This window comes from Pleurodeles waltl, chromosome 6, assembly GCF_031143425.1.
Source record: "Pleurodeles waltl isolate 20211129_DDA chromosome 6, aPleWal1.hap1.20221129, whole genome shotgun sequence".
In the NCBI taxonomy this organism is placed as follows: Eukaryota; Metazoa; Chordata; class Amphibia; order Caudata; family Salamandridae; genus Pleurodeles; species Pleurodeles waltl.
Genome location: NC_090445.1, coordinates 590353619 through 590366897, shown reverse-complemented (window position 1 = coordinate 590366897; position 13279 = coordinate 590353619).

Here is a 13279-nt window from a genome sequence, read left to right as displayed (position 1 = left end):
TGCACCCGCTGCACATCAACATTGCTGCCAACTCTAATACGAGCCGGCTGCAATGTTGATGTGACTTTTCCGCTGGGCCAGCGGTCGGAAACACTGGTACCGTCAGCTAGCCCAGTGGAAAAGTCATAATAGGGAGCCAGATATACCGCCAGCCCTGGTGGTATACTGGCACCCACAGCTTCGGCGGTCTTGGAGAAAGACCGCCGAAGTTTTAATTAGGCGCTTTATGTCCATTTTCAGCTAGGTGATTCAGAGTGCTATAGAATCTACCTGACAATTTTCTTCAGTACTTAATGCGATCAGTAGATCATCAATGTACTGGATCAAAACTGAATTTCCTGGCAACTTCAAAGGTTCTACAATTTTTTAAAGATCTCATTAAAAAGGGACACTCCTGTGAAACATGACACCATGTGACTACCCTCTCTTGAAACACAAAAGAAAATAAGAATTGACTGTCCTCGTGTAAGGATATAGAGTAAAAAGGCATGACAAAGGTATTTACAATGAACCATTCAGCTGTGCATGGAATCTGGTAAAATATGGTGGCTGGATTTGGTACTATGGGACAACATGGGATTACGCTTGCATTACTTTTTTTCAAATCCTGCCCTATTCTGTATTTGCCATTTGGTTTACGTAATCTCATGATTGGTGAGTTGCATGGACTCCCAATCAATTCTTTCAATAATCCCTTTTCAAACATTTCATTTCTCAGGGGTGTAATTCCTCCTATTGTTTCTGATGTCATTGGATAGGAAGGCGTACTTGGGAGAGTTGCATCTGGATTAACATTTACTCATACTGATTTGACTCCTTTAAATAATCCGATATCCATTCCTGTTATATCCCACACTTCTGTTTTGACCCTTTCCATCAGTTCCTTGAGTAAATGGTTTAACACCATCATAGAAAAAAATTCTGCAGCTTCTCTTAAACCAGGCCTGAATCGTACATCCCCATCATCATGTATTTGAAACTCAACTCGATCCGGAGTACAGCTGATGGTGCAATTAAACTTGCATAACAAATATTTCTTCATAAAAAGATTAACGGGACTCGAATCACAAACTGGTGCTTATCTTTGAAAGATCCTATCCTTACAGGAACTTCTTCTGAAATTGGATTGGTAAATAGCTTATACACAATACCCACAACTTGTATTACTGTTCCCGAGAGAGGTAGATCTGGCACTTCTGCTGCTCTCACAGTGGAACCGGTAGCTCCTGTGTCTATTAAAAACACAACTGGGTGGCCATTCATGTTTCCATCTAGATATGGTGCACTCTGCTCTACTACTAAGATTGCACCAAGCATGCATTCAGACTCCCCTCTGAGACACCGTTATTGTAATGTACCAAAATTCAAAGTCTCCCTTTCATCAAACATTGGGAACTGCAGGATTTTGTACCACATTTCATGTCATTCTAGGTAACTGATTTTGATTAAATCGGGATCCATTCACAACAGGAGAATTACAGGTAGTTGTGGCATGGGCACAATTTGATTTCGGTTCTGTATAGGGGTTTGTATCTGTCTCACTGGAACATGTGACATTTGAACATAATTCATATCCTGCATCTGATTACCTTGATTCTTATTAGGATTAAATCTACATTCACGCTTCCAAAGGCCCAATTTATTACACATGACAAGCAGTTGTTTTCTTTAATGTTGCAACATTAACACCTGTACTTGAATCAAAAGGAACTATTCTTCCTCTTCCTGGTAAACTCTGAACTCCTGTCTGCATTCCACCCACCATCACTCCTCTCATACCCTGAGTGGCTGCTGCATTGTCGGCTCCTGTAGGATTCTGAAAACCCGTGCGCGATTGTAGTCTGAGCTAACATTAATTTCTCTTTAATCTTCTGCGGTTTTATTTCCTGCTTGTCACTACATTACTCCACATACTTCAAAATCTGAGCTAAAGACTTTGTCTGCCAACAAATCACATTCTGTTGTATGTGCTAAAACATCTCAGGTCTCAATCCAAGCACAAAAGTTGTGATAAAGAAACCCATATCTCCTGGATCTAAGTGTGTCTGCCCTGTATTGTGTTGAAAGGTTTTCATCAATTGTTCTTAAAACTCATGCACTGTTTCTTTAACTTCTTGCTGCATTCTGTTTAATTTAAAATAATTCAAATCTTTAGGGGGAATTCTTCTCTTCAATAATGTGATTTCTTCATTGTATTTAGTCATCAACACAGGAGATGGTGCATTTGTACCAACTTCCCTTTGGGGCTCTGAAGTTGGCCATTGACCTGCTACTTTACAGTCAGCCCACAAATCACTCTGTACCACAGTGTCGAAGAAAGTATCCAGATCCACCCACAACACTTTCGACAACTTCACAAATATTTCAACCTGAGTATACCACTGCATCAGACTGTCTCTTAATTTGGTGAAATTGTTAGTAAATGATAAAAGATCCCCCCCCCCACTTCCGTGGCACGTGAATATATATTCTGCTATGTATTTCTCTCAAGGGATATGCTGCAGTGGGTTCTTTCTTTTCTGATTGCTCTTTCCTTTTCTCTTTCTCCTCAGCTTCCTTAGCTAGCTTCTTTTTCTTTTCTCATTTTGTGGCCACTTATTTTTGTACCTCTCCATCTCACTCCATTTGCGTACTCATTTCACCAATTTGGTAAGATGTATTTGCAACCCTGGAAGGGTGCATGTTTTCAATTGACTTATCTAAGTGTACCCTGAAACCTCTATGGTGGGGTACGCTCTTTGAAATGTCTATATTGTATTTATTTGTCAGTTCAGTTAACTGGTCATGTACCATTGCTGCTTTCCTGGTAATATTGTTACATAAATAGACCAACTCATTTTCCTGGTATTGCTCAATGTGTTCAAGATTTAAACATCCCCTTAGGATTTCTTCCAATTCTACTTTTAGTTGTGGAACATTCATTGTGCCACTTTGGGTTTCTGGGCTACTTTCTCCACTGGCTACACTAGTGACGATACTCTGCTTTTTTACTTCTTCCTATCCCATATTTTTAAATGACTTCTTGTATCCACTATGGGAACCATCCTTTCCTTTCTGGTCCTTCCATGTGGCCGGGTTGTGTCGTAAAGACAAAACTAGTTCCCTCTCCCAAAGCCATAACATTCTGCAGCAGTGTCCAAACAACAATTTGTGAGTTCTGTGAAACTGGAACAAACCTATTTATTGAAGTGTCCCCAGGAGCTTGCTCAGTCTCTACAGATGGTATAACCTGTGTAGGTTCTGTCTGTTGTGCAACCAGTCCAGTCGTCTGAGTTACTATGACTTGATCAACTGGGACTTTGACTGGAGGTATCAATTGGGAACTTACAATTTGGGCAAGAGTTTTAATTACTGCTTGCTGCATCAAAGGTTGCATGACAATAGGCTATGCAGAAATCGTCTGGGCAATTATTACTTGCAATGCGACTGGTTGTGTCACTAAAGGTGGTACATTTACAGGCATTAGTGTTTGCATCTGGCTAGTAAACTGTGAAATTACAGGATCTATGGGAGCAGTGGCATTTGTCAAATTACTTTCAGCATTCACCACAGTAGGTAATACATAAGCTGGTGGATGCATAGATAACATTTCTTCTAAAATATCATCCCCTCACTCTGTCTCAGAATCTGTATTCTATTCTTCCTGTTCCTCCCCTTCCACCTTAAACTTCTTTCTACGTGGTATTCCACTGTCCTTTGGCTTTTTCTGTTCTTCCTTGGGATATAACCTTGTCCCTTCAGCTATACCTTTTCTCCACATTTATGCCCTCGCATCTTTAATCCCAAATCGCATCTGCATAATTCCTCGCTTCCTCGCTGCTCTCTTAGTTCTAGTCATGTATCTCTCTCTTTCATGTCTTAATGCCATTCTCTCCCATTCACATAGTGCTTCAAACTGTGTGGGTTTAGCGAGTGGTTTTAAATTACACAACATGTCTCTCAATTGCCTAATCCCCACTAAATTAAATATTGCACATCATGGAAAATTCAAATCACCCTGCTTTTCAGTAATTCTGTTCCATTCTCAAAGCCAGAGACATGTATGTAATCCTCGCTCAACCATTATGTGGTAAGCTAGTTTTCCTTCTGGAGGAGTTCCCTCTCCCTCTCTAACCGGTATTACCACATTCCCTCTCACCAGTCTTCAAATTGCCTTTAAAATCTTCGTTATTATTATCAAAACTCGAGTCATTTATAATGATCAGAAATTAAGCATCTCTTTTGTCGAACTTCAACCACCTTCACCAACTAACCAATGCAGCGTGGCACTTTATTACACACAACTTACTCTCTGTAGGAGCTCCCCCTCCTTTAAAATCCCCTCTGTCGCAAGAAAAAACAACTAAATACAAAGGTTATCAAATCTCTGTCTGCTTCTTCTAAAGAAATCAAAAGATAGTCATGGTCATAGTCATAGTCATTATCAGGATAAGATCCTTTTAAAGAATCTACTGCATTTGTAAACCCACTATTCATTCAAGTGAGAATTGTGGGAAATGACCCAATTAGGACAAGCCACCCTTGCTCACCAGGTTTCCCAATCACCAATTTCCGTTAGTACAATCACACATAAGATTTAATTCCCTATTCTTGTGTAATCAACGACAACTCACGATTTACACTTCACCTTACCAGACAATTCTCTTAACTATCAATTATCTATCCCAGGATCATACACTACTTCTTAGTCTGATAACCTCTATACTCATCCAATACAAAGTTATGGTTTCAGAAAGAAGGAAAACATCCAAATTTCCACATTTATTGATGCATCAACCCTATTAATACTTACATTTGTCGACATTCTTCTTTGGTTCTGCAACTGCCAACTGTTGCTGTGATGGTCTCATCAACTGCACTTTGTCCGTCCACCACAATCAGGCTCCAAGCACAAGGCATTTTTATTTTTTCTCTCTCCTGTTTTCTAGCGTCTTTTCCATTTTGCAGTCTTATGTTTTTTCCTAGCACTCAGCCATCCCTCTGCTACCAAATAAACTGCTTGGTGCACTACACATTACTAAATACAATCACAGTTTGAATAAACTATTACTCTTTTTAACTGCTACCACTTACTCTTTGACTGGACCCTCAGTATGGACCTTTGTCGGAGAGTGGCTATTAGGCATTTAATAAGCCTCAAACAATAGTTTAAAAACACAAATTTGTTTAGCAAGTAAATTTTCTACAGTCAATAAAAATCAAACCAAAAGGTTAAAGAATCATATATGAAGTGTGCCCTGAATCTGTCCCTATTCTGGTAGTCTCTGTCGTGGAGAATGCTCCTGTCTTGTAGACTGGGAATATTTCACAGAAAGATTAAAAAGTATTCAGTCTCGTACTTTAGCTAGTTTCCAATGTCTAACAGTCCAATGTACTTACAGCTATCATTCTATTCTGCAACAGTTTATCAAATCTCTCAGTTTCAGTACAATGCCTAAATCTATTCTGCAGTGGAATGAAATAGCTATTCTTGTCCCCAACAACCATGAAGCCGGGTTGCTCTCACAGGATCTACTACACTCAAACCTGCTCTTTTTTGCTATTGCGGTCAGCTCTGCACGGTCACTCTATAACATGGTCTTAGTCACTCTATGACTCAGCTGAGATGTGTTGCTCTCTGGTCATCTGTGGCTCTTCTTCTCTCTGCTTCAACCAGCTTGCTTGCTATTCTTTCCCTAGGACCTTTTATACTTCTTTAATTTTTACATTTATTAACAATTGTAAACATTTTCTTGAGATGTTGGAGATGCAATACAATGTGTATCTTGACAAGCAGCTGGAATCGGCTACTTAGATCTCAGTTCCCATGCCTTCTTTCATCACTGCAAGAACCAATTTTATATACATAAGTGTAACGTCAACTCAATTCCCATTACACATGCAATGTTGAAAATTGTTCATGCAAGCAATTTGTTATCTTCTAAATACATGCCAGTGCATACCAAAGCTGTTTCGTAGGTGGAGAAGGATATAGTTAATACTGGTTTCATTGTTTTAAGACAAGTTTTGTAGCATCTTGCAAGTCAAGTAGAAGTTATGAAGGAAACATTTAGTTAAAAACAATGTGCCAGCTAGTGAGCTTGCGACTCAAGCTGCACAGGTTATGTAAAGTTCAGAGCATGTTTTTAAAAGATGAAAGAAATAGCAGTTTTGGGCCTAGCATTCTACTTTCATGTTATTAATTAGTATTTCGATTTTAATGTTATATTGGGGGCCTTATCAATAGCATCCTGTACTAGTGACTCTGTTCATAATCAATGTCAACGGAGGAGCAATGGTGCTGACTGCTAAATGTATAGTTTTAGGAGGGCACAGCCCAAATTGGGGATCCTGATTTTACATTCAGGAGATGGAGATCTAATTGTTCTGCTGTCAAGTGTGTGAAGCATCATATGTCAGATTATGCTCCTCTGTTCCCTCTATGCTCTTTGGGTCACTAGGCTTGGACTGAAGGACCTGCTGTGAGAGATTTAGAGCTTCAGTATTAAGAAAATTGAATTCCTTATAGTCTGTAAGAATTTCTGTTTGAAAATAGTCTGCCAATGTATTGCAGAAATCTTGACAGCCCTCTAGGTTAGTGCCAAATATAGGGGTTGGATAGCAGATTAACCGCATCAAATAGTTCTCTTGTGGGGTTAATTTTGTTGGAGCATAAGCAGATTTCTCTTCTCCAATTGCTACTGTATAGTTCCCGACAATAACTTTATATGCAATAAGAGGGCATATTTATTTAAGAGCCCCTAGTGCCTCCTTGCACAACATTATCATCATTTTTTTAAGTTAATTTGGCCCAATGAGGCCAAAATCGTCGTGCCAAATTTACAAAGTGGCACAATGCATGCATTGTGCCTCCTTATAACCCTTTGCGCTACATTATGCCTGCGTCAGTCAGGCATAATGTAGCCAAAGGGGGCATTCAACCCATTAGGGCTAGCCGAAATAATGCCACAAAGAAATCTAAGAGATTTCTTTGTGTCATATTTTTTGGCACTTTTAACACCTGCTCAGAGCAGGTGTTAAAAGGAGGCACACCATTGTTTACAATGGGCTTTGCAGGATTAGCTTCCAAATTTTTACACTAATCCTGCAAACCTCCGAACTAGCGTAAAACATATTGACACTAGTTCCCCTAACTACCGCCATGGTGTTCCATATCTTAGATATGGCGCACACATGGGGGCATTAGTGTGGCACTAAGGGGCGCAAGGAAAGTGGCATTGCACTGGGTGAAACTCCACTTTCCTTAAATCAGCCCCAAGGACTTTATATGCAGCATAGTTTTTCTGCCAAGTACGTTCTTGCCACTGGCAGACATGTCTAAGTTGTCTGAGCCGCTCGGTGAAGATGTAGCTGATGGGAGCTTCCTGTGTTTCTTAATCTCTTTAAGGAGGGCAACCATGTCCACCGCCAAACTGATCCAGGACGAGAACTCCACTATGGCCAGCTTCACATTCTCTTGATCAGTCCTATGTCCGTTGCTAAGGACATTAGAGAAGGTTTCTCCAATTAATCCATTCCAATTTCTTTTGTATACTCCATTATCCTCTTGATGGAAGTTGAAATCTCCCAAGATGGTGAGAGTGTCTTTTTCTAGATGAGATTCAATTATATTGGCATGTTCTGACGTAAAGACGGACTTAGGTCGTGGGTGTCTGTATACTAGAATACCAGCAAAAGATTTGGTCGGTGTATGTTTATAGAAAATGAAGGGCCTCACAAGCGATGGGATGAAGCTCTGAAGAGATTCCATGAGGCAGTAATAGTTTATCTTATGTATGTTTGCAAGACTTCCCCCGATCTGCCTATCCTGTCTTACCTAAGGATTGTAAAGCCCATCAGTGAGTCAGTTGCCCAGGTTTCAGTGACAAACACCCAGTCTCGGTCATGGGTCACAGTGAATTTGGTGAACTCTCTATTGCTTTTAACTAAAGATGTAGCATCAAATCAGGTATTCATTATATTTACCCATTATTCCTCCATAGGGGCCAAGTCCTTCTTTAAGTGGCCACGCTCAGGAGTGCTCAAGGGCCTTATGGATGATTGAAAATGGATACCAATCCTGAAACCACCTGATGTGCAGAAACAACCATTAACCTGGTAGAGTTCATTAAACATGAAAGGGGAGCAGTATAATGATGGTTTACCACAGTTTTAAAGCACCCAAAGCTGTTCTTGCGAGTTGGAGAAACATAGGGCCTTTTCCTGGGGGAAAATGGCCAGGGATTCTGACATAGGGCGCAAAACAGGTGCAGACAGGCTTGTCTTTGGCTGTGCACATGCACTCATGGTATTTAAGTAGGCGTCTCAAATCAGGAAAACAATGCCTAGCCCGCTGCCTTCCCAAAATGGTGTCAGGAAATGGCAACCAGGAAGTGAGGCAACAACTTTACCTCCCTCCACAACAATGGGCACTTAACAAGCCATGGCAGACCAAGGAGTTAACTAGGTATGTGGATGGGGGGGCGGAGCTGGCCGAGCAACAAGATGGCCTCAGGTTAACTCAGCTCCAGCAGCCACACTACGATCCTGTACAGTCCTAAAGCCCCATAATGCTCATGCACCCCAAGAAACACAGATTATGCACCTGTCATAGTCGCGACATGACTGGGTGTGCAGATTGCCACCGGCTGAGTGGATAGTGGGTGGTTAAGGAGATGAGGCCTGCAGATTGATAGGCCCAGTAGTCAGCGGAGCTGACCGGGGCGGAGGCAGGTTTGGAGTCATGGCTGCACCCACAGTGCCAGGGAGTGGGGTGAGCCGGGAGAACCCCACCCCAGAGAGAGAGGCGTTCAGATAGCAGTATTTGTCAGGTCGCGGCAAGACCTGAATGAAAACGCCAGACACTCGGTAGAGTTAAACACGTCCTCATTTATTCTCTATCTCACTTGCTCTGAGACTGTTCGTACCAGCTAAATGGCGGCTACAGGAACTTCATTTGGAAACCGCATGCAGCCAAACTTAGGGTCACGATGGCTGGTAAATCGTTGCTTTTCACAAACCATAAGCAGTTGCAACAATTTCTCAAATGTAGAGAGACAGCCGGTGATCAGCAAAATACATGCGCACCCAACCCAAGAGGGGTGCACACCTATTGATTTGCACACTGCATGCTCAGGTGCCTAGAGGTGAGACCTTGTTTGAAATGGGGGGGCTGAACTAGAGACGGTTCGCTAATAATAGCTATCCGTGAGAAAGGCAGAATAATGGAAACAGAGAATATTTGGCGATGCAGAGACTATGGGAGTCAAAGTTCACTACAGATCCTTTGCGAGAACCACATCTGCGACTGGACTACATTATAGTACTAATAGCACACTGGTTCAGGAGAATATATTTAACCCTTAATCTAGGGCTGTAGATGTTGATGATTGGTAACATTAGGGCGCTCTTATGACATTACTTCAAGGCAGCATCTGCCCTCGTGTGTGTATCACAGAAGTTGATAGCTCACTTTGGGGGGTGGGGGCTGGGAGGTATCAGGGTGGGTTATGTATTAATCGACATGCCAGTTGTGGGATTGCTTGTACTGGGTGGGGGGCGGGTAACCAGGAGAGTTTTGATTGTTAATGTTATTTACTCCACATGATCAAAATTTACACTGTGTCAGTTATTGCAAGGGCTACCACACTGCACATGTGAATTCCATGGTGGGGGTAGAGACGGACCTGGACATCACTACTCCCTGCGGGTCCTTGAGGCTTCTGACCTGGAACGTCAGGGTCCTCAACGGCTATTGGAAGATAAGGGCAGTAGTTGCATATCTTCAATGCATTCACGTAGATATTACCATACTTGAGGAAACTCACTCAGCCCCTAACAGTCCAATACTCACCACTCATAGGTTGCACGGCCGGTTTATGGCGGCAAACTTCACCTCACAATCCCGAGGGGTCTTGCTGTGGACTGGTAAGCAATCAGGGTACGGATTCAAGAACTTGCCCGGGATACAAATGGCAGGTATATCATAGCCCGCTGTACAGGGAATGACTTAACATTCTTGTTAATCTGCCTTTATGGCCCTAACTATGATCACCCTCAGTTCTACAGAGACCTGACTACATGTTTGGCAAGATGGGGGGGGGGACACACCACAAGTTTGGGGTGGTGATTTTAAATTGTGTGCTGGACCCAGCAGTGGACAGTTCCACTGGACCTCGCCGACACCCCTCAGTGACGGCCTGCGCCGTACATACGATAGCAGCAGAGGTGGGTATGATGGATGTATGGCAGTATAGGCACCCTACATCGGGAGGTTGCACACACTACTCAGCAGTACACTATTTATATACATGCACTGATTGTTGGCTAGTGTCTAGAAGCTTAGCTTAAAGAATAACTGACTACGCAAAGATGCCTAGAATACTCTCGGATCACTCACCAGTGTTGGTAACACTGGAAACTTATGGAGGAAAGGCTGGCCCATTTCGGTTTAGATTTCCACCTTATACATTATTGGACGCTGTGTTAAAAAATGAGTTACAACAGGCAATAGAAGAATATTTTCTCAATAACATAGGGACGGTCAGTAAATTTTGAGTAGTATGGGAGTCATTTAAGGCATCCATCAGAGTAATCACCAGACCTACACATGCAGGGGTTTTGAAGCCTATCTGAGGTAAGTTGAGCCATCTAGAGAAAGAAATAGCTGACTTAGAAAGGGAACATCTTAACGCAGCGGATGCCAATATACGGATCTCCCTTATAAAATGTCACTGTAAGCCCATGCGTGCCCGAGGCCTTACCTGCCTCCAATTCCTTTATCACTCCATGAATCTTGGCCATTGCAATGGGGAGCTTAGACGCTCTCTATCATAACTGGTGAGCCATGTCATGGTAATGTTTTCCAAATGATCAATAATGTCTGTGTTGTTATGAACTGACTTAGTGGTATATAGGTCCTCATAGTAGTCCCTAATCTGTTAATGACTCCTAGGAAGTCACTGACACATTTATAGTCTGCAGCTTCTACTTCCAATATCACCTCTAGCTCTCTATTACGTCTCATCAAGGCCGCCAACACTGTCCTAGGGCACGCGCCCTCGCCATAATTTCAGGCTCTCCATATTTGCCCATGTGTTTCACTTCATCTTGGGCAGTTACATGGTATTCGGAGACTTTCTCCTTAATCTGTCCCAGTATATTGGCAAAATACCGTGTTGCGATGAGATGAGACCGGGGACCACTACCTACACTGAGGGATTGGCACCGAGATATGACCTAATGCAGTGGTTCCCAACCTTTTGGTTTCTGTGGACCCCCACTTTAACATTAATGGAACCCAGGGACCCCCACGGAATCATCATGGGAATCCGGGGACCCCCGTCTGAGTCATTACTGGAAGCTGGGGACATAATTTGTCAATATTTTTTTAATTTTCTTGGCTCTCACGGACCCCCTGAGAAGGCTTCACGGACCCCCAGGGGTCCCCGGGCCACAGGTTGGGAACCACTGATCTACTGTAACACCCAGACAGATATATATAATTCATTGACTCCGTCCAAAGAACTACTGGGGTCCATATCAAACGTACATGATCGGTAAGGAGACAGGGGAGGCCGAGGGTGTTAATTCTGAACAATTGTAATCTGTTTGAGTTGTCATCGTTGCTGAATGTGGGTTCCCTGGAGAGGGATTGGGGGGTTGTGAAAGAAGTCTGAGGGGCGGACTGTTAATAGACATTGCATTTCATAAAGCTGAGGATGTGAAATCATACGGTACACGCTATCCCGCCTGTAAAATATTTGGGTGCATGGAAGGGGACTGCGTCAAATGTAATTCAATCAATGTATACAATGCTGATATATGCGTCATATGTGGAGGTTTTGTTTCATGTCTCCTTTAACTGGAGTTTGATGTTGGTATTATAAGTAAAGATTTAATTTAAAAAAAAAAATAGGTATGTGGATCATACTCTTCTCTTTTTAAAAAAAATAGCAATAATGCGGTGCAAAAAACGTACAACACAAAGATTACAAATATTAGGGAGCACGATGTGCAAGTCACACACCACAAAAGCTAACTGCACGTCCATGCACTCATGGTGTTTATGTAGGCATCTCCAGTCACGAGAACAAACCCTAGCCTGCTGCTTTCCCAAAATGGCAGCAGGAAGTGGCAACCAACAACTACTTTAAAAGCACGACAGCGAGATCTGTTAGCACATCCACAGTACTTGACGTTGCTATCACAACCTTACACTGCATTATGCACAAGTGGATAACATTCAAACCCCTTTCTTCCAACAATCTGACATGATTCTTGAAACCTCTAAAGGCCACCTTATATGAAGATGGGATCCCACCCACGTCAACAATGAAGAACTCTCTGGTAAGGACCTGACACCTCTTGTTAACATTGTCGAAAGCTTGGAACACTGTCACCAACTAATCCCATTAAAGGGTCAGATGCACCCACTGTCAACCCCTCCATTAGGGCAGAGTCGCTCGCCCCCTTCCCCACTGCCAGTGCCGCAAAATGTGAAAAATAAAATGTTAATAAAGTGAATTTATTAACATTTTACTTTTCCCCTTCCCCAGCCTGAGCCATGTTTTGGGCGGGGCCACTGCTGCTGACCAACAGCAGGGGAGTGGTGCTCACTCCACTAGTTTACAGTGCGCATGTCACTTTGGCCGACTGTCTTGCAACAGCCAGCCTGACATGGGCACTGTAAACCTCTCCGCTCAGCTGTCGAAGAGAGCTGTCGGAGAGCAGGCACAGGCCCTCAGAACCTACAGGAGCATCGGGCAGCCCGCTTTAGCCAATCCTGGTGCTGCTCTTATGCTACTAACATTACGAGCAGCATGAGAGTGGCGTTCAGAACTACCGCAGCCTGCAGGCCAGACCCGCACCGAGGGACTGAAGCAGGAGGACCAGAGGCAAGCCAGTGCATGCAGTGGGTGAGTACTTTTTTATTTTGTTCTTTTTTACCTATTAATGCACTGCTAGACTTGCACTGCCTTCAGCCTCAACACCAGAGTTCTCAGTCGTGGTTCATTATAAACTATGTTTATAACAAGGCATGACTAACAGCTTTGGCATTGACCAGGCACTACTGGTCAGTGACTGCCCCCCAAATATTTGGGGTGCCAGCCGCAACTGGATGCACCTTTCTCCTCCTAGATTGTAACTGTTGGGAAAGACTGTATGACAGTGCAAAGGAGGCAGCTCCCCAGTGGTCTGTGAGAATGACACACTACAGCACTTTCACATCATGTCACCTGGGGGTGTAGCACAGGCCCCTGCAGTGTGAAGTGGTGTGCAAGCCTTCAAGGGGCCACTA